The sequence below is a fragment of the Cebus imitator genome, unplaced genomic scaffold, assembly GCF_001604975.1.
Source record: "Cebus imitator isolate Cc_AM_T3 unplaced genomic scaffold, Cebus_imitator-1.0 Scaffold123, whole genome shotgun sequence".
Lineage (NCBI taxonomy): Eukaryota > Metazoa > Chordata > Mammalia > Primates > Cebidae > Cebus > Cebus imitator.
Window position 1 is genome coordinate 863,145 of NW_016107438.1, and position 26,801 is coordinate 889,945.

Consider the following 26,801-nt stretch of genomic DNA (forward strand, 5'->3'; position numbering starts at 1 on the left):
GTTTTTTTTCTTGTAAATCTGTTTTAGTTCTTTGTAGATTCTGGATATTAGCCCTTTGTCAGATGGGTAGATTGCAAAAAATTTTTTCCCATTCTGTTAGTTGCTAGTTCACTCTAATGATTGTTTCTTTTGCTGTACAGAAGCTTTGGAGTTTAATTAGATCCCACTTGTCAATTATGGCTTTTGTTGCCAATGCTTTTGGTGTTTTAGTCGTGAAGTCCTTGCCTATGCCTATGTCCTGAATGGTTTTGTCCAGGTTTTCTTCTAGGGTTCTTATGGTGTTAGGTCTTATGTTTAAATCCTTAATCCATCTGGAGTTAATTTTAGTGTAAGGTGTCAGGAAGGGGGTCCAGTTTCTCCTTTCTGCACATGGCTAGCCAGTTTTCCCATCACCATTTATTAAACAGAGAATCCTTTCCCCATTGCTTGTTCTTATCAGGTTTATCAAAGATCAGATGGTTGTAGATGTGTGGCATTGCCTCTGAGGCCTCTGTTCTGTTCCATTGGCCTATACCTCTGTTTTGGTACCAGTATCATGCTGCTTTGATTACTGTAGCCTTGTAGTATAGTTTGAAGTCAGGTAGTGTGATGCCTCCCGCTTTGTTATTTTTGCGTAGAATTGAATTGGCTATGCGGGCTCTCTTTTGGTTCCATATGAATTTTAAGGTGTTTTTTTCCAGTTCTGTGAAGAGGGTCATAGGTAGCTTGATGGGTATAGCGTTGAATCTGTAAATTACTTTGGGCAGTATGGCCATTTTCACAATATTGATTCTTCCTAACCATGAACATGGAATGTTTTCCCATCTGTTTGTGTTTTGTCTTATTTCATTGAGCAGTGGTTTGTAGTTCTCCTTGAAGAGGTCCTTTACATCCTTTGTTAGTTGTATTACTGGGTATTTTATTCTTTTTGTAGCAATTGTGAATGGCAGTTTGTTCTTGATTTGGCTCTCTTTAAGTCTGTTATTGGTGTATAGGAATGCTTGTGATTTCTGCACATTGATTTTGTATCCTGAGACTTTGCTGAAGTTGCTTATCAGTTTCAGGAGATTTTGGGCTGAGACGATGGTGTCTTCTAAATATACAATTGTGTTGTCTGCAAATAGAGACAATTTCACTTCCTCCTTTCCTGATTGAATACCCTTTATTTCTTTTTCTTGCCTGATTGCTCTGGCTAGAACTTCCAATACTATATTAAATAGGAGTGGTGAGAGAGGGCATTGTTGTCTAGTGCCAGATTTCAAAGGGAATGCTTCCAGTTTTTGCCCATTCAGTATGATGTTGGCTGTGGGTTTTTTGTAAATAGCTTTTATTATTTTGAGCTATGTTCTGTTGATACCTAGTTTATTGAGAGTTTTTAGCATAAAGCGCTGTTGAATTTTGTCAAATGCCTTCTCTGCATCTATTGAGATAATCGTATGGTTTTTGTCTTTGGTTCTGTTTATGTAGTGGATTACATTTATAGACTTGCATATGCTGAACCAGCCTTGCATCCGCAGGATGAAGCCTACTTGATCATGATGGATAAGCTTTTTGATGTGCTGTTGCAATGAGTTTGCCAGTATTTTATTGAAGATTTTTGCATCTATGTTCATCATGGATATTGGCCTGAATTTTTCTTTTTTTTTGTTGAGTCTCTGCTGGGTTTTGGTATCAGGATGATGTTGGTCTCATAAAATGATTTGGGAAGGATTCCCTCTTTTTGGATTGTTTGGAATAGTTTCAGAAGGAGTGGTACCAGCTCCTCTTTGTACGTCTGGTAGAATTCGGCTGTGTACCCATCTGGACCTGGGCTTTTATTGGTTGGTAGGCTATTAACTGGTGCCTCAACTTCAGTCCTTGTTATTGGTCTATTCAGAGTTTTGACTTCTTCCTGGTTTAGGCTTGGGAGAGTGCAAGTGTCCAGGAATTTATCTATTTCTTCCAGGTTTACTGGTTTATATTCATAAAGTTGTTTGTAGTAATCTCTGATGGTAGTGTGTATTTCTGTGAAATCAGTGGTGATATCCCCTTTATTAATTTTTATTGCATCTATTTGATTATTCTGTTTTCTTTTTCATTAATCTGGCGAGCTGTCTGTCTATTTTGTTGATCTTTTCAAAAAACCAGCTTCTGGATTTATTTATTTTTTGAAGGGTTTTTTTTGTGTCTCTCTCTCCTTTAGTTCTGCTCTGATCTTAGTTATTTCTTGTCTTCTGCTAGCTTCTGAGTTTTTTTGATCTTACTCCTTTAGCTCTTTCAATTTTGATAATAGGGTATTAATTTTAGATCTTTCCTTGCTTCTCATGTGGGCATTTATTCCTCTAGACACTGCTTTAAATGTGTCCCAGAGATTCTGGTACGTTGTATCTTCGTTCTCATTCGAAGAACATCTTTATTTCTGCCTTCATTTCATTGTTTATCCAGTCAACATTTAAGAGCCTTAGTTTCCATGAAGTTGTATGGTTCTGAGTGAGTTTCTTAATCCTCAGTTCTAATTTGATTGCACTGTGGTCCAAGAGACTTTTTGTTATGATTTCCATTCTTTTGCATTGGCTGAGGAGTGATTTACTTCCAATTATGTGGTCAATTTTAGAGTAGGTGTGATGTGGTGCTGAGAAGAATATATATTCTGTGGATTTGGGGTGGATAGTTCTGTAAATGTCTATTAGGTTTGCTTGGTTCAGGTCTGAATGGAAGTCCTGTATATCTTTGTTAATTTTCTGTCTCATTGATCTGTCTAATATTGACATTGGAGTGTTAAGGGCTCCCACTATTATTGAGTGGGAGTCTAAGTCTCTTTGTAGGTCATTAAGAACTTGCTTTATGTATCTGGGTGTTCCTTTATTGGGTGCACATATATTTAGGATTGTTAGCTCTTCTTGTTGCATTGATCCTTTCACCATTATGGAATGTCCTTCTTTGTCTCTTTTGATCTTTGCTGGGTTAAAGTATATTTTGTCAGAGACTAGGATTGTAACTCCTGCTTTTTTTTTGATCTCCATTTGCTTGGTAAATCTTCCTCCATCCCTTTATTTTGAGCCTATTGTGTCTTTGCATGTGAGATGGGTTTCCCGGATACAGCACACCGATCAGTCTTGACTTTTTATCCAATTTTCCAGTCTGTGTCTTTTGATTGGGGCATTTAGCCCATTTACATTTAAGGTTTATATTGTTATGTGTGAATTTGATCCTGCTATTTTGATGCTAGCTGATTGTTTTGCCTGTTAGCTGATGCGGTTTCTTCATTGTGTCGATGCTCTTTACCGTTTGGTATGTTTTCAGATTGGCTGGTACTGGTTGTTCCTTTGTATGTTTAGTGCTTCTTTTAGGAGTTCTTGTAAGGCCAGCCTGGTGGTGACAAAATTTGTTAGCAATTGCTTATTTGTTAAAGGATTTTATTTCTCCTTTGTTTATGATGCTTAGTTTAGCTGGATATGAAATTCTAGGTTGAAAGTTCTTTTCTTTAAGGGTGTTGAATATTGGCCCCCACTCTCTTCTGGCTTGTAGGGTTTCTGCTGAGAATCTGCTGTGAGTCTGGTGGACTTTCCTTTGTGGGTAACTCAACCTTTCTCTCTGGTTGCCCTTAGCGTTTTTTCCTTCATTTCAACCCTGGTGAATCTGATGATTATGTGCTTTGGAGTTGCTCTTCTTGAGAAATACCTTTGTGGTGTTCTCTGTATTTCCTGGACTTGAATCTTGGCCTCTCTTGCTAGATTGGGGAAGTTCTCCTGGATAGTATGCTGAAGAGTCGTTTCCAGCTTGGATTCATTCTCTCTGCCACATTCAGGTACACCTATCAAACATAGATTAGGTCTTTTCACATAATCCCATGTTTTTTGGAGGCTTTGTTCATCTCTTTTCACTCTCTTTTCTCTAATCTTGCCTTCTCGTTTTATTTCATTGAGTTGATCTTCAATCTCTGATATCCTTTCTTCTGCTTGGTCGATTTGGCTATTGAAACTTGTGTATGCCTCACGAAGTTCTCGTGTTGTGTTTTTCATCTCCATCAATTCATTTATATTCCTCTGTAAGCTGTTTATTCTCGTTAGCATTTCCTTGAACCTTTTTTTTAAGGTTCTTAGTTTTTTTTTGCATTGTGTTGGAACATGTTCTTTTAGCTCACAGAAGTTTGTTATTACCCACCTTCTGAAGCCTGTTTCTGTAAATTTAACATACTCATTCTCAATCCTGTTCCCTTGTTGGTGAGGAGTTTTAATCCCTTAGAGCTAGAGATTCATTCTGATTTTGGGTGTTTTCATCCCTTTTGCTCTGGTTTCTTCCTGTTTTCATGGATTTATCTACCTGTGATCTTTGTAGTTGGTGACTTTCAGATGGGTTCTCTGAGTGGATGTCCTTTTTGTTGATGATGAGGTTATTTCTGTTTTTTAGTTTTCCTTCTAAGAGGCCCCTCTGCTGTAGGCCTGCTGGAGGTCCACTCCAGACCCTGCTTGCCTGGGGATCACTTGCAGCAGCTGCAGAACAGTAAGGGTTGCTGACAGTTTCTTCTTCTGTTATCTTATCCCAGAAGGATATCCACCAGATGTCAGCCTGAGCTCTCCTTTATGAGGTGTCTTTTTGGATGTACAGGAGTTGGGCAGCTGCTTTAGGAGACAGTCTGTCCTTTATAGGAGCTCAAGTGCTGAACTGTGAGCTCCATGGTTTCTTTCAGAGTTGCTTGGCAGGTACGTTTAAGTCTGCTGCATCGGAACTCATAACTGCCTTTTTTCCCAGGTGCTCTGTCCTGGGAAGGTGGGGCTTTATTTATAAGTTCCTGATGTGCTGCTGCCTTTTTTCAGAACTGCCCTGCCCGCCTACTCATAGTCTGCCAGGAGAGGTGTTGCTGAGCTGCTGTAGGCTCTGCCCAGCTGCTGTGTGAACTACCTTGCAGTTTTTTTGTAGAGGTATAGTTAGAACTGCCTTGGTAATGTGGTCTGCCTCAGTTATGGAAGATTGCCTCAGTAATGGTGGACTGCCTCTATAGTGGTGGACTGCCTCCACAATGGCGGACACCCTTCTCACCACAGAGCTGGACCATCCCAGGTCCAGCTGCGCTTGCTGTGAAACTCTCAACCGAGAGCTTTTCAGATTGCTGGTCTTTGTGATGGGTGGGACCTGCTGAGCCAGATCACCTGGCTCCCTGTTTCAGCCCCCCTGTTTTTAGTTGAATGGGCCGCTCTGTCTCCCAGGGATTCTAGGTACCAGTTGGAATGGCCACCCAGATTTGTGTGAATTTTTGTGCCAAGACCTGCTGCACTGGCTGAAACGGCTATGCTGGAAACTCATGGCACTTTTCAGCCTGGGAATCTCCTGGTCTGTGGGCAGTAATAACTCGTTTGGAAATGCGGTGATCACTCACCCTCTCACTGGGAATTGCACTCCAGAGCTGTTCCTATTCGGCCATCTTGGAACCTCTTTCTCATTTAATTATATTTCTAATAGTGTCTAACAAAGCTACGTCAGTAAGTTAAGGTTAGGCATTTTATTTTTATTTATTTATTTATTTTTATTGTGTATGCAACTCTTATAGAATATGTGAGTTGCAAATATTTTTTTCCAGTATATACATGATCTTTTTGTGCTCTTTAAAAAAATTATAGCTATTAATGAGGTATGTAATGATATTTTAATACATATAATGTGTAGTGATCGGATCATGGTAATTAGAATATCCATCATCTCAAACATTTATCACTTCTTTGTGTTAGGAACACTGAATATCCTCCTTCTAGCTTTTAAAAAATATGTATTATTGCTAACTATAGTCATCCTACAGTGATAGAACACATTAGAACTTCCTTCTCCTATCTAGGTGTAATTTTATATCCTTTAACAAATTTCTCCCTGTGTTTTCCTTCCCTTAGCCTTCCCAGATGTTAGTATTCTTTATCCTACTTTTGATCTCTATGAGATCAACTTATTCCCCCCACATATGAGTGAGAATATGAGGTGTTTTACTTTCTGTTCCTGGCTTATTTCACTTAACATAGTGTCCTCTAATTCCACCTATTTTGCTGTGGATGACAGGATTTAATTCTTTTTATGCCTGAATATTAATAGTATTCCATTGTATATATATATCACATTTTCTTTATCCATTCATGTGTTGTTGAACACTTAGATTGATTCTATAGCTTGGCTATTGTGCATAGTGCTGCCAAAAACATGGGGTAATAGTGCCTAATCCTGACTTTACCTTATAGTTTATTAGGGAATTTATAAAAAACTCAGGCATGGAACACAATTCTGAGAAAGCTAATTCAGTGAGATGAGAGTGGGGTCTTGAATTTTACTTTTAAAAAGCCTCTCAGGTGATTCTTATACTGGTTCATAGACCAATGTATGGAAAACTCCGCTTTGGAGAACATTACTAAGCAAGCAAAACCTCTTGACTTACAACTGGTATAATTGCATGGTTCAGATCATGCCTTCCAGAAGCCACAAATGTTACTACATGGAGACAAAGGGAACTCCTTCTCTCTGTGTTTTCCCTGCTTGTCTACAGAAGTGAAACAGAATTGTAAAATATGTCTCTTTGTTTGCTTCTTGTTCTTTTGTCTTAATCAGATCTATGGGGGAGAATCTTTTAAAGTTATGAATGGATGTATCTCAGACTCTTAACTCTTTTGTGCCTAGAGCATATTTGAACAAGTTACAGTATCCTGACTAATTTCTCCCATTGTTCTGAAAACAGTGTTTATTTTGGAATTGGCAGCATGTTTGGTTTCTTTAAAATGCGCACTGATTTTTTCTGACCAACATATGTGCCAAATGTCTTGAATGTGAAGAAATAGTTTTCCCCATAAATAACAAAACAACAACAACAACAACAAACCTTGTTTATGTGAGTTCAAATAGCAAAATAACTCCTCTGGAATATTGGCAGCAGGGTGAGAATCATTCTCACCTGTGCCATGTTATGGGCTTATTCCACATATGGGCTTATATCTGAGGTTTAACTGAGAGTTGTCCAAAAGTAGTATGTATTCTAAATAAGGCTTATTTCTGAGATTATCAGAATACCTTTCATATTTTTCTTGGGTCTAGCAAATCTCCATCAGATCTCTATACAGGCATGACAGTCCTGTGGTAAGAAGTTGTAAGGAGGAGAAGCCCCTCTTAGTTCTGACTTATTCTCCATTGGAGTCTAGACCAGCCAGGCTCTGGGGATAAGGGGCCTGTGTGGAGAACCACAGCACAGGCCAGTCTTGTTCAAGAGGAGGCCATTTGGTAGTGTGGCTGACCACAGTAATGTCAGGATTATGTCAGTGAAGGATTGAGCACACTCTTGTAGGTTGCAGACTTTAGGGGTCTATCCCATAATGATTCAGTGCCTGTAAATCTTAGAGTCTTAGGACACGTAAGCCCAGTTCCTAGGCTTTCCTTCAGGTAGTCTCAACTGAATTAAAATTTTGCTACAGATGGGCTTGAAACCTAGGTTTGGACCAAATCTGGGGTGGTGATACAAGTGGGAGATATGGAGTTACAGTGGGTCTGGCGTTGGCTTGATGGCTTTGCCACTTTGTGGGAAATTGAAACGTAGCTTCTTAACCACAACACATATCAAGGAAGAGATCAAGGCAGACAGCCAGAGAGCTTTAGATAGAATGGACCTTTGATGCTTTAGCACTTACCTGTCATGGCTACCAGATCTCTGTGAGAATGCAATGACAGTTCAGAAACCTCTCAGCCAGTCTTACTATCAAATCAGCCTTCTCGGGAACCTGAGTATTCCAGTGGTGAGCCTGATGTGATCTTTCTCCTTGAAGCAATAAGCCATGTATACACTTTTTCCTATCATTTTAAGGATAGAAAGAGATCTGGTTAAAATTACTGCTTAATAGGGTAGGTTAAAGTAAAACAAGTTTCTTTGAACTATTTGTTCCCTGACTAATTGTAGATATTTAATCTTTTCTGGAGTTTAAATTTCTTGAAGCAAGCCCCCCACATACTGAGAGTACTCGTTGGCACTAAGAGGGGCCTTTGTAACCCAGTGGGAACCCTCATTAGGGTGAGGGGTGTTGGCACAGTGCTGGGCTGCATTCCTTCCTTTGATGAGTCCACAGGGCCTCAGTCAACAAGTAATGTAATCAAGCACATTCTGTCTATGTGCCTCTTGACACAGCCTGGGAAAGCACTTAATATAGTGCAGGGATTAGCCAGCCTGGCCTGGGAGATTTAACCCTATGCTAGGTTGTAGGCAAGGGGTGTTTTATCTGACTCCTTGCTACTCTTCAGATGTATTATATAAACAAGGACTTCTTTGGTTATGCTTGAGCTTTATTTTAGACTGGACCGTGTGTGTTTTGCAGTAAAGCAGCTATGGTGTGCCTATTTAAAGCAGTGCAGAAGACTTGGCTGTCTCTTAGCACACATGGTGAATTTCACACAGAATAGTCTCCTATTGGCAGTTGGTATAGGAATAGCTCTTGGATAGTAAATTTTGGGGGCCCAAAGGTAAAGACGTTGATGTGGCCTTGGTATATGTTTGTTTTAGACTCTACAGTCAAGACTCTAGATCCATAAAGGACAAGAACTACATCTGTGTATAGCAATTGTTTTGGCAGAATAATAGGTGTATGGTACAGGACATTCTTGATATTCTTTGTGTTGAAAATTCTTGTTTTTTGTCTATGAGTGCTAGACCAGCCCACCCTCCCTTTCCCAAATCTCATCCTAATCTTTTGTTTTATTTTTTAATCCAGCACATTGTGCAATTTAAGTGTTTATACTTTTAATCATATCACTTGTCTAATCATAGATCATGTAATAAGTGAGAGGACAAAGGAAGAAAGTGTTATTGATATAGAGTGCCACTAACCAACTTTACATGTATATGTGTACCTCTAGAATAGATTTATTTTGTTTTAGTTAAAGTTTTTGTTTCAATTACAGGCAAATTAATGGAATCTTGACATGATAGCCTGAAGATAACAAAGTCATTCAGAATGAACCCCAACCATTTATTCATTTGTGAATTCAGAAAATATTGATTAAGCCTCTAGTATGTGCCCAGTATTGTACTAGGCACCAGGACAGCACTTTGATGTTCTTGTTTTTTTTTTTTTTTTTTTTTGAGACAGAGTTTCGCTCATGTTACCCAGGCGGGAGTGCAATGGCGCGATCTCAGCTCACCGCAACCTCCGCCTCCTGGGTTCAGGCAATTCTCCTGCCTCAGCCTCCTGAGTAGCTGGGATTACAGGCAAGCGCCACCATGCCCAGCTAATTTTTTGTATTTTTAGTAGAGACGGGGTTTCACCATGTTGACCAGGATGGTCTCGATCTCTTGACCTCGTGATCCACCCGCCTTGGCCTCCCAAAGTGCTGGGATTACAGGCTTGAGCCACTGCGCCCGGCCTGATGGTCTTGTTCTTTAGTGTAGTGAACCAGACATACATAATCCTGTGTTCATGGAACCGAGAATCGTGACGGAGACATGACTCCAAAAACAATTATGAAACACAATGGATAAGGAATGGGTGGGAGTGGAGTGAGTGGGAGAGAGAAAGAGAGGAATGAATAACATATTGGAGGAATTGAAAGGATTTCAGTATGGCCCGAATGTGGAATGGGAGGAGTGAAATGGTCAGAGAGGAGCCTAAAGCGATAATCCTGGGCTTTCTAATGAGGGATTAAAGTCCTTTTAAGGGCTTTGGACTCTATCTCTGGGAAACAGAAATTATTATAGAGTTTTGCTCTGGGGAGAGATGTCATTAGATTTTTGGCTTTATAAAGATATCAGTGTTCTGGCCATAGCCTGGATAACATATTGGATGGGGCAAGCGTGAATGATACTGGTATTAACCAGGAGGTAGCACCAGGGTGGAGAAGATGAGGGATTTGAGAGATATTTAGGAAATAAGGTCAGTAAGACTTGGTAATTGAAGAGGAATTAAGGATGACTTTCAGGTTTCTAGACTTGGGCCAACTGGGTGAATAGTGATACCATTTACAAAAAAACAAAAAACAAAAAAACAAACAAACAAGAAAAAAGGAACACAGGAAGAGGAGTGGGTTTAGAGGAAGGATGATGAAGTAAGTTTTTGAAAAGCTGCCTTTGTGGGAATATGTTGATTACATGATTGCATTTTAGGGTATAGAGTTGAGGAGAAAAATCTTAGATGCAGGTACTGAATTGGGCATATTGTGATAAATCCATGGGCAATACAGAAACGATTTGAGAAGTGGCCATGGCCCCCTGGTGTGTGAAATTTAATTAGGGAATTAAGACTTGCACATATACAGAACAAGGTAGCTCAGAGCCAGGTTGACTGATGCAATAAAGACTTTCAGAGTCTGGAGAAGGAAAATTCAGAACCCTGGGCAATCAAGAGTATTTTCAACCAATATGACCCTTCTAAAATTGACCTCTTTACCTTCTCTTGCCTAAACTCTTAGTGGTCCTTCATTGATCTGAGCATTGATCTGAGGCTAAGCCCCAAATACCTTAGCTTGTTTGCCAAGACTCATCCTAATCTAGTTTCTTCCCAATTCTCCATTTTCTCAGCTCTCACTTCCCACTCTTTTCTCTCTCTAATTTTCCAATCTGGCAACTTCTTGTTGCCACTGCCCCCTGTCCCAATTTGAGGCTGCTTCTTACTCAGTGTCTCTTGCTGCTTGGCTCCTGGACTGGATTGCTGGTCTGCTCATCCACACTGTGCTTCACTGGCAGCTCTGATTGATCTTCAAACAAAACTTTGCCCAGGTTGTTTTCCATACAGTGCTTTCCCCCCACCGTTAAAGATAGCATCAATCCCTTCTTGCTCTTCTTCTCTCTCTTGCACTTACTTCTATGAATGCATGTAGTGCTGGGTTTTTGTTTCTATTTCTGTCATACCTTCCAGTTTTAAGCTCCTTATTAACAGTGACTTTTTAAAAATCATGTACACAGTATCTGGTACAGCATTTGGCACATACAAAATGTTCAGTAAATTCTGAACTGGAATGACTGCTTTAAGCTTCAGGTAGAAATATAGGGTAGATTATAGGAATATAGGAACTAACAACTTCATTTGTGTATGTTTAATGGCTTTCGTAGTACTGATCACAAAGTCAGCACCGCATACTTATTGCTAGCAGTAATGGTATTAGTTGAGTCTGGTCAGATCAGAACTTATACATTTTTTGGGCTCCCCTGCTTCCAGAATCAACTTTTTTCCCCCTCATTTTTCTGTCTCAAAAGTTTGAAATTGTGAGAATTGTAATCACCTCCAAAAGCCTGATCAACTTAATATTCAATTATTCTTTAACCCCATTCATGCATAGTCAATTATTGAATGTCTACCCCAATCCAGGCACTAAGGATTTGGAGACAGACTTGTCCCTATCTTCAGGAAGCTTACAGAGAAACACTCTAAGATTCTAAGAAGAGTTATTAGAGAGAAAAGGGTAAACTTGTGGAAGTAACAGTTGAAAGGTAAAAAGAAGTTTCAAAGATAAATCAGTGTTCTTAGGTCTTCTACAAATTGCTCTTTTACTTAACTATAGCTAAAAAGTCATAACTTGTAGGAGAGAAAGCCCAAATATAAAATTGGAGAAAGGACAAAGTCGAGAAAGTTTGCTTGAGGCTTTAGTGTTAATAGCTATTATTTCCACTAGCCATCAAGCTGGAATACCAAATAAATCAAGTCCTTGGTTCTGATATTTTCTGACTTCTTCCAGGTATTATTAACACATGAACTAAAAATTATATATTTTCTTAAGATATGCACATTTTGAAAGATTTGCCACATTCTCATCTGCTTTCATTGTGCCTTGGGGGAAATATTTTTTCAAAGGAAAATAATTCATCATTTCAGCATTAGAATTCTGATTCTGAGATCTATATATACATATATAGAGAGAGACACATATATATATAAGCACATATATATATTTAATCACGTATGATTTGAGAGTTGATATAGAAGTTTAAATCTACAGGACACCTCTTGTCAGCTAGACCTATTTGATCCAGGCAGGCACAGCTCTACAGTATCAGCCTTTTTCTTTCAGCACAGCGTTCCTTGAGACTCCCCCACCCCATCCACACTCTTTATTTTTCTTTTTCCCTCCGCTTCTCCATTCTCACCCATACCTATAAAGTTATACTATTTCTTTAGATAGAAAATGAGGAATGCGTTTGCATCTTTATGATTATAGAGGAACTATGTAGTCTGCTGGGAGGAATGACTGTGGTGTTAAAAATGTGTGTACTAAGTCTTTATAATAAAAGCAGCGTGGACAGAAGTCAAAACTAGTCCACTTTCTTGAAACCTCAATTTGTGCCACTTGGAGAAGAAGATGATATGTGAGTATTAGGAGGATGTGTGTCCTTCCAAGCGATTTTACAGGGCTGAAATGTATGTGCAAAGAACACTGGAGCATTTGAGCATCGTGCCAGGCAGCCCAGTGGTGTTAAGTGACTGTAGCATAGAATCAAGTGGGAAGAAAAAAGAAGTCAATTATTAATGAATTATTCAGGCATGTATCCTACAAGAATGGGAAAATCTGAAATTATTTTTGCCAGTATTAACTAGAGTTCTAAATCAAGAACTGGGTAATAGCTTCTGCATGGATTTAAGCAGCTTCTGATAAATAGGTACCTGGGACCATCTCCATGGGGATAGTTTGTTTTATTAAATGTACTCACTAAATAAGCCGTTAAAACCCTGCTTTATTTTAGTATGGTCCCAATCTTGGCCTGTAAATGTTAAAATTCCTTTGTTCTTGCTTACTGTGTATGGTTGAGGTCTGTAAGGCTGGTGTCCTGTCAATGCTGATTCATGTTTTTGGTATTTTTCTTTTGCCAGGTTTCCCATTATTAAGTGTTTTTGTACAGACAAGGACCTCTCCTGCAGAGGACATAGAAGCCAGGAAGGGTAGCCAGTACTATTGACTTTTACTTCAGGTTTGGCTAAGAAGATAACTACATATCTATTTCAATTGAGAATTAGGTTAGTGTTTATACACGAAATCAGGTCACTGTTTGGTGGCCCATAATCTGCCCTTTCTTAAAACAAAAAGCAAAAACAAAACCCAAAAACTGTCTCTAGCAATTTAAACAATAGCACCACATATTCAGAGCTTTCAGTCCAGCAATGCAGTGCTCATGATAAGCCCATAGTGAATGTTTATGAAATGAATGACATCTCAATTTAAACATTACAGAATTGTAAGCATCTTTTTTGACTTAGTCAAGCAGACAAACAGCAGGAGGAAAAGGAGTGTTGGGAGATGCAAGAGACAGGAGTTGTAGATTCACTCTGATTTTTCCTGAGGCAGGAGGGCATAGTTGGAGAGCAGACGCAGAGAGATTTTCCTGGGACAGAAGGAGGAATGTCCTTTTCACTAAGAAAGAACAAAGAAGATATGGTGGTAGGTTCAGAAGAGTTTGGGTGGTTTTCACATGATGCTGAAAAGTTTGTAGAGGGTTATTGAAGATGGGAAGGGTCACTGAGTGGAGTGGGAGGGTTTCTAGAGTGCTTTGGTTCACCTCCAAGGGAGATGCTGGGCCTGCATGGAAGGAATGGTTCTGCGTGTTTACACATTTAGAGGAGTTGTCTGCTGGCCTATACCATATTTGGTTCTCTCTAACGTCTCAGTTTCTGACTTCTCAGGCCTCTTTTATATATAAGTTCAGCCGAAACCCCTCCAGTTAGGTGTATAATCAACTTCTCTACCTCTTGAACCACCATGCTACTTCCTGACTCTAGCTCTCGTCTTTCCACAGCTCAACAGTTTTGCAAATATGTTTTTCGGTAAGAAATTCATGGCAGGATCCAGCCCTCAAAACCTCTTTCTTTCTGACTTTGAATAGGCAGCCCCAACTGTTTCACCTTGAAGGTAGAACTCAGGCAGAGGGAGAAGACCAAAGACAAATAAAAGGATGAGTGACCTGATCAGGAATACAGCTGAGATGGAAAATCACAAATCTGAAGTGCAGTCCACCATAAGGGTATGTGGGGTGTGCCTAATAGTGTGCAGCACCCCTGAGAGATCAGAATTTGGGCTGATCCAGATCTAGTAACTTGTGGGGAGCTGTGCAGCAAGTACCTGCAGCAAGCATATGAGGAAGATAATGGTGTTAGCAGGAATGTCACTGAATTAACTTTACAGGGGCCCACAGTTTGTATGCAGAGATGCCAGCACTAGACAGGATGATAGACTGAGAGCAGAAGTGTCAGATGAACACAAATCCAGATAAGATTCAAAACAGTGGGAGGAAATAGAGTTGGCCTTCTCACACCCATTTTATGTTTTTGTAGACTACTGCTATAACCTGTCTCAGCTCCCTCACCACAGGTATACACTGAGGATTCACAGTCAAGTAAAAAGTTTGGATTAGGTGATGACCCAAAAGATCCTTTCAAGGCCTGTGATTCCTTTGTGCTTTAAAGGAAAGAGCAATATTAAGCGACTCACTTGATCAGTGATGACAACAGAAACATATATATCTTCAGACCTTTAGTCCTGGATTGGCTTTGTATCATTTTTTTTTTTACCTTGCTCATCTTACACAGGCATATTTTTAAGGAAAATATGCAGTAAAAATTTTGTGGATATATAGCAGGTGTATATATTTATGGGGTACATGAGACGTTTTGATACAGGCAGGCAATGTGTAATAATTACATCATGGGAAATGGGGTATTCATTCCCTCAAACATTTATCCTTTGTGTTACACACAATCTAATTATATTTTTAAAGTTATTTTAAGATGTACAATTGAATTATTATAAACCATAGTGACTCTATTGTGCTGATAAATACCAGGTCTTATTTATTCATTCTATCTTTTTGTACTCATTAACTATCCCCACCTCGTTCCTACCCCACTTCCTTTCCCAGCCTCTGGTAACCATCTTTCTGTTTTCTATCTCCATGAGTTCAATTGTTTTGATTTTTTTGGTCCCAGAAATAAGTGAGAACATGCAATGTTTGTCTTTCTGTGCCTGGAGTATTTTACATAGCATGATGACCTCCAGTTCCATCCATGTTGTTGCGAATGACTGAATCTCATTCTTCTTTATGGCCAAATAGTTAGTACTCCACTTGTATAATTAGCAGTTTTATTTATCCATTCATCTGTTGATGGACACTCAGGTTGCTTCCAAATCTGGGCATACTTTTTGTTTTTTGTGTGTTTTTTTTGAGACAGAGTCTTGCTCTGTCACTCAGGCTGGAGTGCAGTGGTATGATCTCGGCTCACTGTAGCCTCTCCCTCCCAGGTTTAAGCAATTCTTGTTCCTCAGCCTCTGAGTAACTGGAATTACAGGTGCGTGCCACGATGCCCAACTAAGTTTTGTATTTTTAGTAGAGATAGGGTTTTGCCGTGTTGGCCAGTCTGGTCTGAAACTCCCGACCTCAAGGGATCTTCCTGCCTCAGCCTCCCAAAATGCTGGGATTACAGGCATGAGCCACTGCGCCCAGCCTGTACACGCATTTTTAATATTTGATGTGAAGGATTTCTGAACCACACCTCTGGGAGGGCATGGTATTCTCTAACATGCTGTTGCAAGTATTTGTTTTTTTTCCCCCCCTTTTTAAAATAAAATATTTTATTATTCCTTTTCTCAGAAATAATGAACTCAGAAGTCAAGATTTTGTTATAGGTGTTCATGTAGTGAGGACGACTTGACTGGTTCCTATAGCACATAGCTAACAAGATTGCCTTTTAGATATGTTAGGCATGTGTTGTGATGTGTATTCTGTGGTCTTAAAGCTGCTGGAGACTCTAGCAGTAGCATCTCTTTAAATGTGCCTGAGGACCTTCCCTTGGTGTAGATTTCGGCCTTACAGATTTTTTTCTTCATCTGCTGTCCATTTACTCAGGTTTATTTTCCTGTCACTCTTCTTCTCATGTCAATGAGATATCACTATGGCTTCTAAGTGCTGGGCCTGTAATCACATCATTTTTACTTATAGGATTAGTTTTGGTCTCTAGAATGTCATTGATTCATTACCTGGCAATGAGAGAAGAAAAGTGGGAAGCCTGAGAAACTCGAAAGAAAATTGCTGTTCTCTTTTCTTTCTCCTGCCTGAATCACTCCTTTCATGATAGATAACCCAAAAAGAGTTTCTGTGAGATGTGTTCTGTGCTACTTACTGGCAGCCATCTAGTTAAGTGATGTAAGATTTAAACCCTCATGCCTGACTGAGTTCAGAAGTCTAAAAATAATGTTCTTCTTCTTTTTTTTTTAATCCGAGTCCTAACAGCTTCAAAGGACAATTGCGTGTTGATGGGGTTTAATTGTATAAAATTGTTATATCATCAATGATGTGATGGGGCTGACTGTTTATTTGAGATATACAGTAGCAAACCATATTACGAAAGAGAGATAAGCTCAAAACTTCCCCGTGCATTTGCAAATTAAAAAAAATCTTGATTGGCCTTGCTTAGGCCTTTCTGAAGTTGCATTTATTTCTAAAACTCTGGCCATCATAGTCAATCTTCCTCTTACATTCTTGCCTCTTTTCTTTTTTTCCCTGTTTTTTTTTTTTTTCTTTTTTGTTCTCCTGCCTCTGTGTTCCTTCTCCTTTCAGAAAATCTCCCAGTATATCTTCCTAGTAGGAGTTTCAGGTGCCTGCATGAATTATTTATTGTTAGTGGCCTGTGTTTCTGCAGTAGATTGTGGAGAACTTTCTCATGGGGGCATCATTTGAAATTATTAATGACAGTTACAAACTGATCTGCAGAGAAAGCATGGAAGTACTTGGGCTGTTTCTTGCAAAATTCAGAATACTTACGTAAGCATAAGAGGGATAGAGGAAACGCATTTCAGGAGGCACCCAGGTTCCTAAATGGGTTCACTCATGTCAGGAGTCTAGGTCATGTGCAATAATTTCATCATGAGTGCTGGAAGAGTTTTTAACTTCAGGTATGCTAAGGATAGACGTTTCCATTTTGTTTTTCTCTCTATTGTCCATTCCAACAAGACCATATCTCAAGTACACCACTACTGCATATGATTGGGCAGATTGTTCACCGCACAACTCTTGGGAGTGTCATTTACATTTCCACACAATTGTATGTGGAAGTCCAGACTGAGGGTATACTCTTAATTGCAGTAGTCTCATTATTTGCAATAGTCATGTTCTATAAAATTGCCATGAACATTGAATTAACAAATACTGAACTGTTGTTCCTAGGGAAAATATAAGCTTAGGATTCTCCTGTGAGCCTCTGATCTCAACATTTCCATCAGCTGATCAATACCTAACTGTGTTTTATGTGTGCCTCTGTTTTAAGACACCTTACTTAATATATGTTGTTGATTCACACCTTTGAACTCACGGCTAACAGCACTGTAACTCATGGCTGAGTGAAGCATATCTAACATATGTGTTTTTTCTATAAGACATATCACAGCCTTCTTGCACTTAGGAACAGTAGACAGCACTGCAGCACTGTGTGGATGGGCCATTTTAAGAGTGAAGTCACACAGAAAGCACAACAATGTGAAAAACAGGGCACTGAATAGCCTGTGAAAAGGACACTTGCCTACAGTATGGGAGCTGAAACTGGAGAGCAGTAACTCGTTTGACCTCTGCTGGGAACGTGTGCATTTGGGTGACTCAATGATTTTACTGCTCTGTGCATGTTCTTCAATGACCGTGAATGCATTATAAATATTAATTTGGGGGTTACAAATACATTTCAGCCACTAGGAGAATTCCCAATTACAGAATATATGTGTAATGAGGATCAACTGTATACTTTTTAAACTAATAAAACTTGCGGCATGCAAAGGGAGGTATTGGCCTGAGACTGATGGTAAGCGAAGTAGGATTATAGTGCTTTAGAGTTGGAAGCAACTTTAGACAGCTCGCAGTCTAGTCTCTCCATTTCTTGAATGAGGAAGAGGCTCAAAGAGATTGTGGGACACGTCAAAGCCACACAGTTAATGGCAGAGGAGATTTTTGAGCTAGAGTTCAGAAGAACCCAAGTCTTAAACATACTACCCTGATGTCCTGCCCTTTTGTGTACCATTGAGAGAGTTCTCACAAGACTTCTTAGAGCTGTTATGCTGACATTGAAGCACAATGGAGATGATGACACTAAATAGCTCTTCCAGTGTGAGCTTCCCCACTCTATCAGTTTAATTCCTCGTGCCGTAAGTGCTTTTGGGATACCTTCTGTGTGCCAGCACCGTGCTCGGTTTTGGGATACAGGGGTGAATGAGACTCCATGAGAAGCCTTCACAGAGGATTGGGCACCAGCACATACAGGGCCTGAGACCACTGGCACTGTGCCATCTGAAACAAGTCCTTCTTCAGCAAGGAAAGCTCTCGAAGGGAAATAGACTTAATACTATATCTCAAAATCCTGACCTAAGAATCACCCACCTGGTTGTGTTTTTCACTGAACCTAAATAGGGCTGAATGATACTTACCTGGCTTTCATCGTCCTTTGATTCATTTTTTTCCCTCAGGTAAAGAAAAGACGTGAAACTTATGATGGTCTAAGGCCACTGCCTATATGATCATAGTCAATTGTCCAGAGGCTCTTTGTAGACCCTGTTGGTTCCAGGCGATTATTTGAATAATTCTTGTTAAATGTTAAGTAAAATAACTTCCTTAATTATGTATGTATACTTCTGTGTTGGTGTGTGTATATAAATATATGTACATATATATTTTTTCTCTTAGATACAATGAATAGAAGAGAATGATTGTATAGCTTTTCTTAGGAAGATTCTATGTTTTTTGTTTTTTAAAAATAATTACCATCCTAATTATATTAATAATGTCATAATTATTGATTTATGAGTGATAATAGTGCCCTCTCTCAGAAATGGAGGTGATTGACAAGGGAAACTTCAAGTACTGTCTGGGGAGGCTGCATGGAGCCCCAGAAGAAAGTGCCTCACATCTGGTGTGTTGTCTTGGCATTGTTGGGTGTCTCTTCACTTACTCTGTGAAGGAGAGATGAACTTCAGCATCTGAATTTAGGTATGTGTGTGCAGCAATGTGAATCATGGTTAATAGCACGTGCTTTGGAGTTAGGATGCATTGAGTTCTAAGCCTGTGTCGGTGTCACCTTGGACACATTACTAAGGCTCTCTGTGCTTCTGAATTCTTATCTGTTAAATGGGGATAAGTATTGCTTTAAGAGTTAATACAGGCAATAGTATAAAATGCTTAATGAAGTGTGTTTTATTTATTGCTTTAAGAGTTAATACAGGCAATAGTATAAAATGCTTAATGAAGTGCACATACAGAAGGCCAGATGAATGGTATTTGTTGCTAGTAGTAAGTGGGCAATAAGTTTGTGTTATTAGTGGTTGGGTGCACCCAGTGTGCCCTGGTTTAATCTAAGATGGAAGCTTCCAACTGGACTCCCCTACCAGGAGCTTGCCTTTCTTCTGCACGTGCTTTTAGGCCAAGGGTTGGATCTGCCTCTAATTTCTTGCCTGCAGAAACCTTCATAACCAGTGGTGTTGAAGGCTCTGGTGCCAGATTGAGCATCACTTGATTTTTGCAATTGCTCTCATTTTGAGTAGTGATAATGATCGGCACATCTAGTAAAGAGCACTATAGTTCATAGTCCTATTTTACCCAAATGTGGAGCTTAGCTAAGAAAAGTAAGGATGGCCATAGACAGCATTTAGGTCCAGGGCAAGAACTCAGTTGTTTCTGGAGGGCTGGGCCTAATGCCAATATCTGGTGAGGATACAGTCAGAAGATCCGGAAAAAGTAACCCAGGAATCAGCAATATTACTGATAAGCCTGGACTTTCATCCAGGATCTGTGTAGAGAAATATATCCAGAGGGTTATGCAATTTCTCTTAACTGTATGTTATTGCTACCTGTTTTCATAATCATGACTGGTTTTCAAGCCTTGATAAGAAGATCACAACTATTACATAATAATTCCCTGCCACTTACCATTGTGTGTTCCTGGACAAGTGACTTAATCTCTCTGAGTCTCAGTTTCTGTCTTTATAAATGATAGGTATTTCAGTATCTCTCTTCTACAGTTGTTCTGAGAATTAAATGAGATAAATCTGTGCATGAGAACATGAATGCATATAAGATAAGGTGGGTTCCTCACTTAGCACAATGCTTGCCTTGTATCAGAGTATGATACAAGGCAAATTTGACAAATGTTAGCTGATATTATATAAGTTGCTATTATATTGTAGCTTTATTTTTTTTTAAGTTGATCTTTCTTAGTCTTAAATTAGTGAACACTTACTGAATCCTGAGGATCTCTCTAACTTCTGGTACCTGGGATTAATAAGACTGTTCTTTGTTTGTGTGTGTGTACATGTGCTCACATGCATGTGCACTGCAGATCTGCACATCTGTGTATTTAAATTAGAATGATCCAGCTTACTGAGAGCTTACAACTTTGGGCTCACAGACTTGCTTCGTTTGGGAATATCCTACCGCATTATTTGGAGGTAAGTTTCCAGCCCCTTCTGAAATGATGTGCTGCCTTCTGTAGGCAGTCACTGATGGTGGAGTAGTACAGTGCCAGCCTTGGGCAGGCTGGCAGGCAGCTCTTGACACTATGGGCTGAGAAGAAGGACCTTGGGTTGTGACAGTATGACAAGCAAGGATACAGAGGAATGAAGAAACTGGGGCATAGCCAATAAATGAACGCTTAGCAGACTATTGATTGAGGAGGGAAATTTGATGGTGTGTATGATAATATCATTCTCCAAAGTTTTTCTCCAGTGTTATATTTGGGCTTTCCCTCCTACAAATTAGGACTTTTTAGCTGTTGTTAAGTATAAAAAAGCAATTTGCAGGAGACCTAAGAACTTTGATTTGTTTTTATCTTTGGGACTCCTTTTTACCTTTCAACTCTTACTTCTACCAGTTTACCCTTTTCTTTCTAATAACTCTTTCTTGGAATCTGAAATACCCCAAATATAGCCAGTATTCCACAGTGGGATGCATCATTAGTGGAAAAGAGTCTGGGTTATAGAATGTTGAGAATGTGCTAAGCACTGAATGTTGCATTAGCACAAATTAGATAATTTCTTTAAGATTTAAAAAAAACCTCTGTGAACAATATTATTAGTATTTGTGAGATAAAATATAAAACAGCTTCATAATGCATCAATCCTCCTGTCTCCGCTTAGCTTACCTAGTTGTCAGAAGTTATTACTTAAATTATTTGGGCTATTGGGTGAGATTTTTTTATCTAGAGACATTGGCGAACTATATTGTTATAAGTGAATTTGGCCCCCAGCACCCTTTAATTCATTCATTTGGTAACCTTTTTATTTGATTAGGAGAAAAGGCCCAACTGAGTTGAACTTTTTTTGTTGTTTGTTTTGTTTGTTTTTTTGAGACGGAGTTTCGCTCTTGTTACCCAGGGTGGAGTGCAATGGTGCGATCTCGGCTCACTGCAACCTCCGTCTCCCGGGTTCAGGCAATTCTCCTGCCTCAGCCTCCTGAGTAGCTGGGATTACAGGCACGTGCCACCATGCCCAGCTAATTTTTTGTATTTTTTTTTTTAGTAGAGACGGGGTTTCACCATGTTGACCAGGATGGTCTCGATCTCTTGACCTCGTGATCCACCCGCCTCGGCCTCCCAAAGTGCTGGGATTACAGGCTTGAGCCACCGTGCCCGGCTGGTCTGTCTACTTTCTATATTTAAAAATGATGTTATCTGTCACCTGCAGTCGTTGCTTCCTCTATGCATTTGTATACTCTTATCCCTTTCCTTTTCCTTCAGTGAGGCTTCAGGAAAAGATAGAGATGATAATCTGTGTTTCATCCACAGTGTTTCACTCAAAGTCTTAGCACAACAATCTTTATTTCTGCAGGTTTTAATTAATTAATTAATTTTTATTTTTATTTCTATCACCTTCTAAAGTACTTGGTGTACAAGGAGGCAAAGTAATAAAGGAGCTGAAAGGAAAAAAAGGAAAGAAGGGGAGGTGGAAAGGTTTTTGTTGAGGGAGTGCTGCCTGTCTTTGTGCTGTAGATTTTCCATGGGGACTGAAACCAGAAACTGAGTCAGGGCTTTCCTTTTATCCCAAGGACCTCTGGTAATGTGTGGTCTAAGTGGATCTGGAAACCACTGATATTTGCCAAAAAAGACATTGGCGATTTTTTTGGCTCAATTCAGCAAATATTTACTATAAAATAAATTGCCAATGTAATTTTTCATATTTTAACCAGATTTAGCTCTACCATTTGGTCTTGCTGTATCAAATAAGGGATTAGATTTCTTTTGCACTCAATGGAAAGGAGAATGAAAGTATTTTCATTTCCATTATGGTTTATTCTGTCCTTCTAATAGGTTTTTGTTCAATCATCAACTAAAATTTGGGTCCTACAAAATATTTCATTTGTTCACTCATTCTTTCTTTCTTTTAATTTCCATATCAGGAAATTTCTAGTAGAAGATTGTGACTTAGGGATTAAAGGTGGTACAAGTTTGTTTTCATTCTTAGCTAATGATTTCAGTGAAGATGAATTGACCACTATTATGCGGCAATGTTTTGGTTCCTTTGAATTCAAAGTCGAACAACGTATGATTTTTGTCAGCTTAAAGAGTTTACAGTTCTAGGGCATGCTAGCTCATTCCTATAATCCCAGTACTTTGGGAGGCTGAAGCGGGAGGATCAGTTTAGCCCAAAGAGTTTGAGACCAGCTTGGGCAACATGGGGAATCCTTGTCTCTGCATAAAGTGAGAAAAATCATCAGGTGTGATGGTAAGTGCCTGTGGTCACAGCTGCCTGTGAGGCTGAAGTAGGAGAATCACATGAGTCCCAGAATTCAAGGCTTCAGTAAGCCATGATAGGACCACCCTGGGTAACAGAGTGAGACCCTGTCCTGCCTGCCCCACCCCACCAAAAAACAAAAAAACAACGAAAGAGTTTACAGTCTCACGGATTCCCACTTTAAAGAAAGAAAAGTATGATGCATTGACAAAGCAATTTTGCATGTACAGGGAATGAATAGTTATGGAGCTGAGTTCCTGGAAGGGAGGTCATCTTCCGTAATGAAATCATACAGGCTTCAGAATCCGTTAAACTTGGCTTTAATTCTAGCTTTGCTGTTAGTAGTCTCTGAGGGGAAGCCATGTTTCCTCTCTGAGTCTCAGTTTCCCCATCTATAACATAGACATAATTGTAGGACTTATCACATACTGGTTTAAATGTGGTGACACATGTAAAAGGCCTTAGCCTTAGACCTGACCCTGAGGAAGGGACCAATTAAGGGCAAGTGGAACCTGTAAGGAGAGTGGAGACTGTCCAACAAGGAAATGAGCTATCTTCCAGTTCTGCGCTTACTAGTTATGCTTTCTTATGTTTGAAACTAGGACATTATGTCTGTCCTATTGAGTTGCTGCAAGGATTGTGTGGAATGGGATAATGTGAGCAACGCTTGTCACTAGATATGTTTTAGATAAGCGTTATTATGAAGATGTTAGAGATACCCTGGGGACTAGATTGCATGGTGAGGGTATGTCCAAGAAAGGCTGAGCATTAGTTGGAACATTTGTGCTCAGTAGCCTGATTATTGTGGTGCTTTCTGGGTTGGGGGTTTCTGGAAAACTTAAATCTAATTGCTTATCATGAGAATTTTTCTGACATGTGGAGGTAGTTTAATCTGGAAGTGACCTTGGAAATAATCAAAAATTAAAAGCAGCGTTGTTGTCTGGAATAGTATGTGAACAAAATGTCACTTGTTCACTCCAAATCTCAAAGTCTTCCCTTCTACAGAACAAGAGAACAGCTTCTAGAAATGAGGAGTTATTTGGGATTGTTGGTTTTTGTTTTTTGTTTTGTTTTTTGGAGTAGAGAAATGACTGCTTTTTACATTGGTGAGTAATATGCTACAGAGACTCATAGAATCATACACTTTTGGAGCTGAAAAGTAGCTGAAGGACCATCTGATTGAAATTTTAAATTTTATTGATGAAGAAATTAAGCTCAGGGAAGGCTGTTAGTTGTCCAAGACCACAGAGTTAACTATTGAACTTAAGAAAACAGCCGGTTCTCTGCTCAAATTTCAGCTGAAACCACAATGTATAATGAAAGAACTCAATATAACATTACAACTGAATACTTTAAATTCTTTATAGTCAGTGGCAACTTAGGGTAGAGAAGATCCAAAGGGATTTTTAAACAAGCTTGTTACAATTATGTAAGAAAATTTAAAAAATTAACTTTATCAGTGAATTGAGATTTCGTAAGCATTCTTGAGCTTCTAAATTAACACTTCAATTTTTATATGCTACAGAGCTATTAATTATGTATCTGATCTTAATTACTTATGTCAAAATATATCTAAAGCATCAAGTTCCCCTGTTTTAAGAATTTGGGTGATCACTAGAGTCATTGATGTTCAATAACCTGACGAATTACTCAAGGTCTTTCAGTAGGTACCATTTTTAAGTGGATCCATCCTACTTTTCTCAGTAGTATTTATTATTGTGAATCATAGTAACTGTGAATACACAAGGTTTCTGAAAGTACCGTGAAGTTGCAGAGAGGCATACATCAGCAAAATCCATGTGGCTTTTGTTTTATCAAGTGAAAATGAGACCTTTTCCTGATTGGCAGCAGAAGGACCCCAACCCTCCTGTGAATAATAGTTTTAGTTTGAAACATGGGCTTGAGAAATAGTCTTCTTTTAAAAACTTTCAGACAAAGACTGTAATTCATAGTCTTTCTTTGGGGAGAGCTATTTCAATATTGCTGTTTCTTTATGTGCTGAATAAAGCACCAGACTTGGAACCATATTACCCTTTTTTTGTATTTTGGCTTTCCCCGCAATCCCCTTAGGAGAGTCACTGGTAATAGCATGATCCTGGAAATGGCAGAGCTGGGGCCATACCCACAGAGTGAAGGGCCCACAGTGAGTGCCATGTTTTGGTTACTGGATCCGGGGTCTGAGCATTCTTGGCAGTGAATGTGCAGTTGGCTTTTGAATATCTGGCTTTTGTATGTGTATTTATTGGTTCTTTCTTCATGTTAAGCTCTATTTGCTGAGAATTTTGCTTTTCTCAATCTCTGGTTGTATTACAAAAATTATTTTAGGCCAATACATACTCATAGTAAAATATTCCAGCAGAACAAAAAGTTACACAGTGCACTGTGGACTGTCCCACCAGCGTCAGTCTCACTCTTCACAGGAAACACCCCCTACTGATTCTTGAGTCTCCCTCTAGACATTTTCCATGTGAACACATCCATATATGTATACATGGATATCTTTTTTCCTTGAATGGGCATATAGTATATGTATATTTTAGCCTTTTCACTTGATAATATATTTTGGAGTTCTTTTTGCATCACTACACACAGTTAACTCATTCCTTTAAATGGCTAAGTGATAGTCCATCTTAGGGATATTCCATTCTTCATTGATTTTCTCATATACTTTCCTCTCTTTCTCAGACAACATTCCTCAAGACAGGCAGTTAGCCAGTCTCATACTTCAGCTGGTGTTACCTGGAGGAGGCTCAGTTTTGCAACCCTGAGAAAGCAAGCTGGTGAGAGCCTGGGAATACAGTTGTCTGTCACCATCGGCACCTCCCTTCAACCTCTTGGCTATAAGGGGTGATATGTATTTTTGTGTTCACCAAAGTCAGAAATGCAGTGGTGGCTCCAAGAGGCAGTGGAGCATGGACAAGTGAGTGGGAGGTTGGGTATATCAGTGGCAAATCCTTAGATTGGACATAATGAAGCAGAAAATCAAGATACTGCACTGTGAGAATTTTCAAGGTCAATAATGCTGCTCACTCTCTTTTTACGTTGTTAGCACAGGGGCTGGTTCCAGCAGCTTTGCCTGTTTTCTCAGGCAGGAGGAAGGCCCCAGAGGTTGTAAAGCCCATCTCAGGAAGAGCTTGCATACTCCCAAAGGAAATTGAAATGTCAGTTTTAGGCTGCCTTTAAGCAAGAGTGCTAAACTTTGGACAAGATAAGTAGTTTTCAAACTTCTTTTAGAAGGGGAACCTATTTTTCCAGTGAAATCTCTTACTATTTCCCTAAAGCAGATAAAAGCAGGGCTTTTTGGTCCACTTTTGGTCTTTCCCCAACATTTCGAATTGCTTGGCATCTTCCCAGAACACAGATTGGAAAACAGTGGTCTAGACAGCATATCTTTTCAACTGCAATGTTAAGAGGTTATCTTTCTTTGTCTTTAAATAGAATTTAGACATTATAAAGGGCTTCTCCTTGGCATATAATTTGGAAGCGGAAACACCTTTCATTTGTCCTTTTTAAAAGGGCCTGTTTTTACTTTACTAAATCAAAGGGCAGCCTGTTGGTTGAAGATAGGATGGATCACTTTGGTTAACTTTTAGCTACAGAGGGAAAAGTTAAAAGTATCCAGACTGGGGGAAACTAGCTTGTAAAGACAGCAAGTCTTTATACAAATTCCAAAGCCTGTGAGATTGATTGCTTTTAGTGTTTGCTACAGCCGAATGATTAACTAGAACCCTGACACTAAGCCTGTAAGAGAAGTGATTTATGCTCTGAGTGCAGAAAGATGTTTGCATGTAACCATTGGATTTCTTATTGAGGTCTTTTAAACATTGTTGATCTTGGGGACACCCACTGCTTACAGAATTTTTATTTCATTTTGCATTTCATTGTCTTATGCCAGAGGCCAACTTTATAAAATTTACTAAGTTTGTTTGGTCAGGACTTTTTAGGGGATTCCACTGAGTCTGGGGAATAGAATACTTCAAGTTGTCTAAAGTGAAGATTGCTCTGAAATTTTTCACCACCACTGATGAGATAGTTGGTTTTATGATTAATGAGTTTTTCTAACTAAAGGTGTACCGTGCTCACAAACACTGAACTATACTGTATTTATTTGGGATTCAAAAATGAAATGTTTGTTGATCAACGCCAGAGCCAATTTT

At 39.3% G+C, this 26,801-nt stretch overlaps 1 protein-coding gene across 2 annotated transcripts in view; it reads left to right on the forward strand.

The window, feature by feature from the left end:
* The window catches only part of FRAS1 (Fraser extracellular matrix complex subunit 1), a 460,089-nt gene that overhangs the window by 51,738 nt on the left and 381,550 nt on the right, over positions 1-26,801 (forward strand). The gene's annotated exons all lie outside the window — the stretch shown is intronic.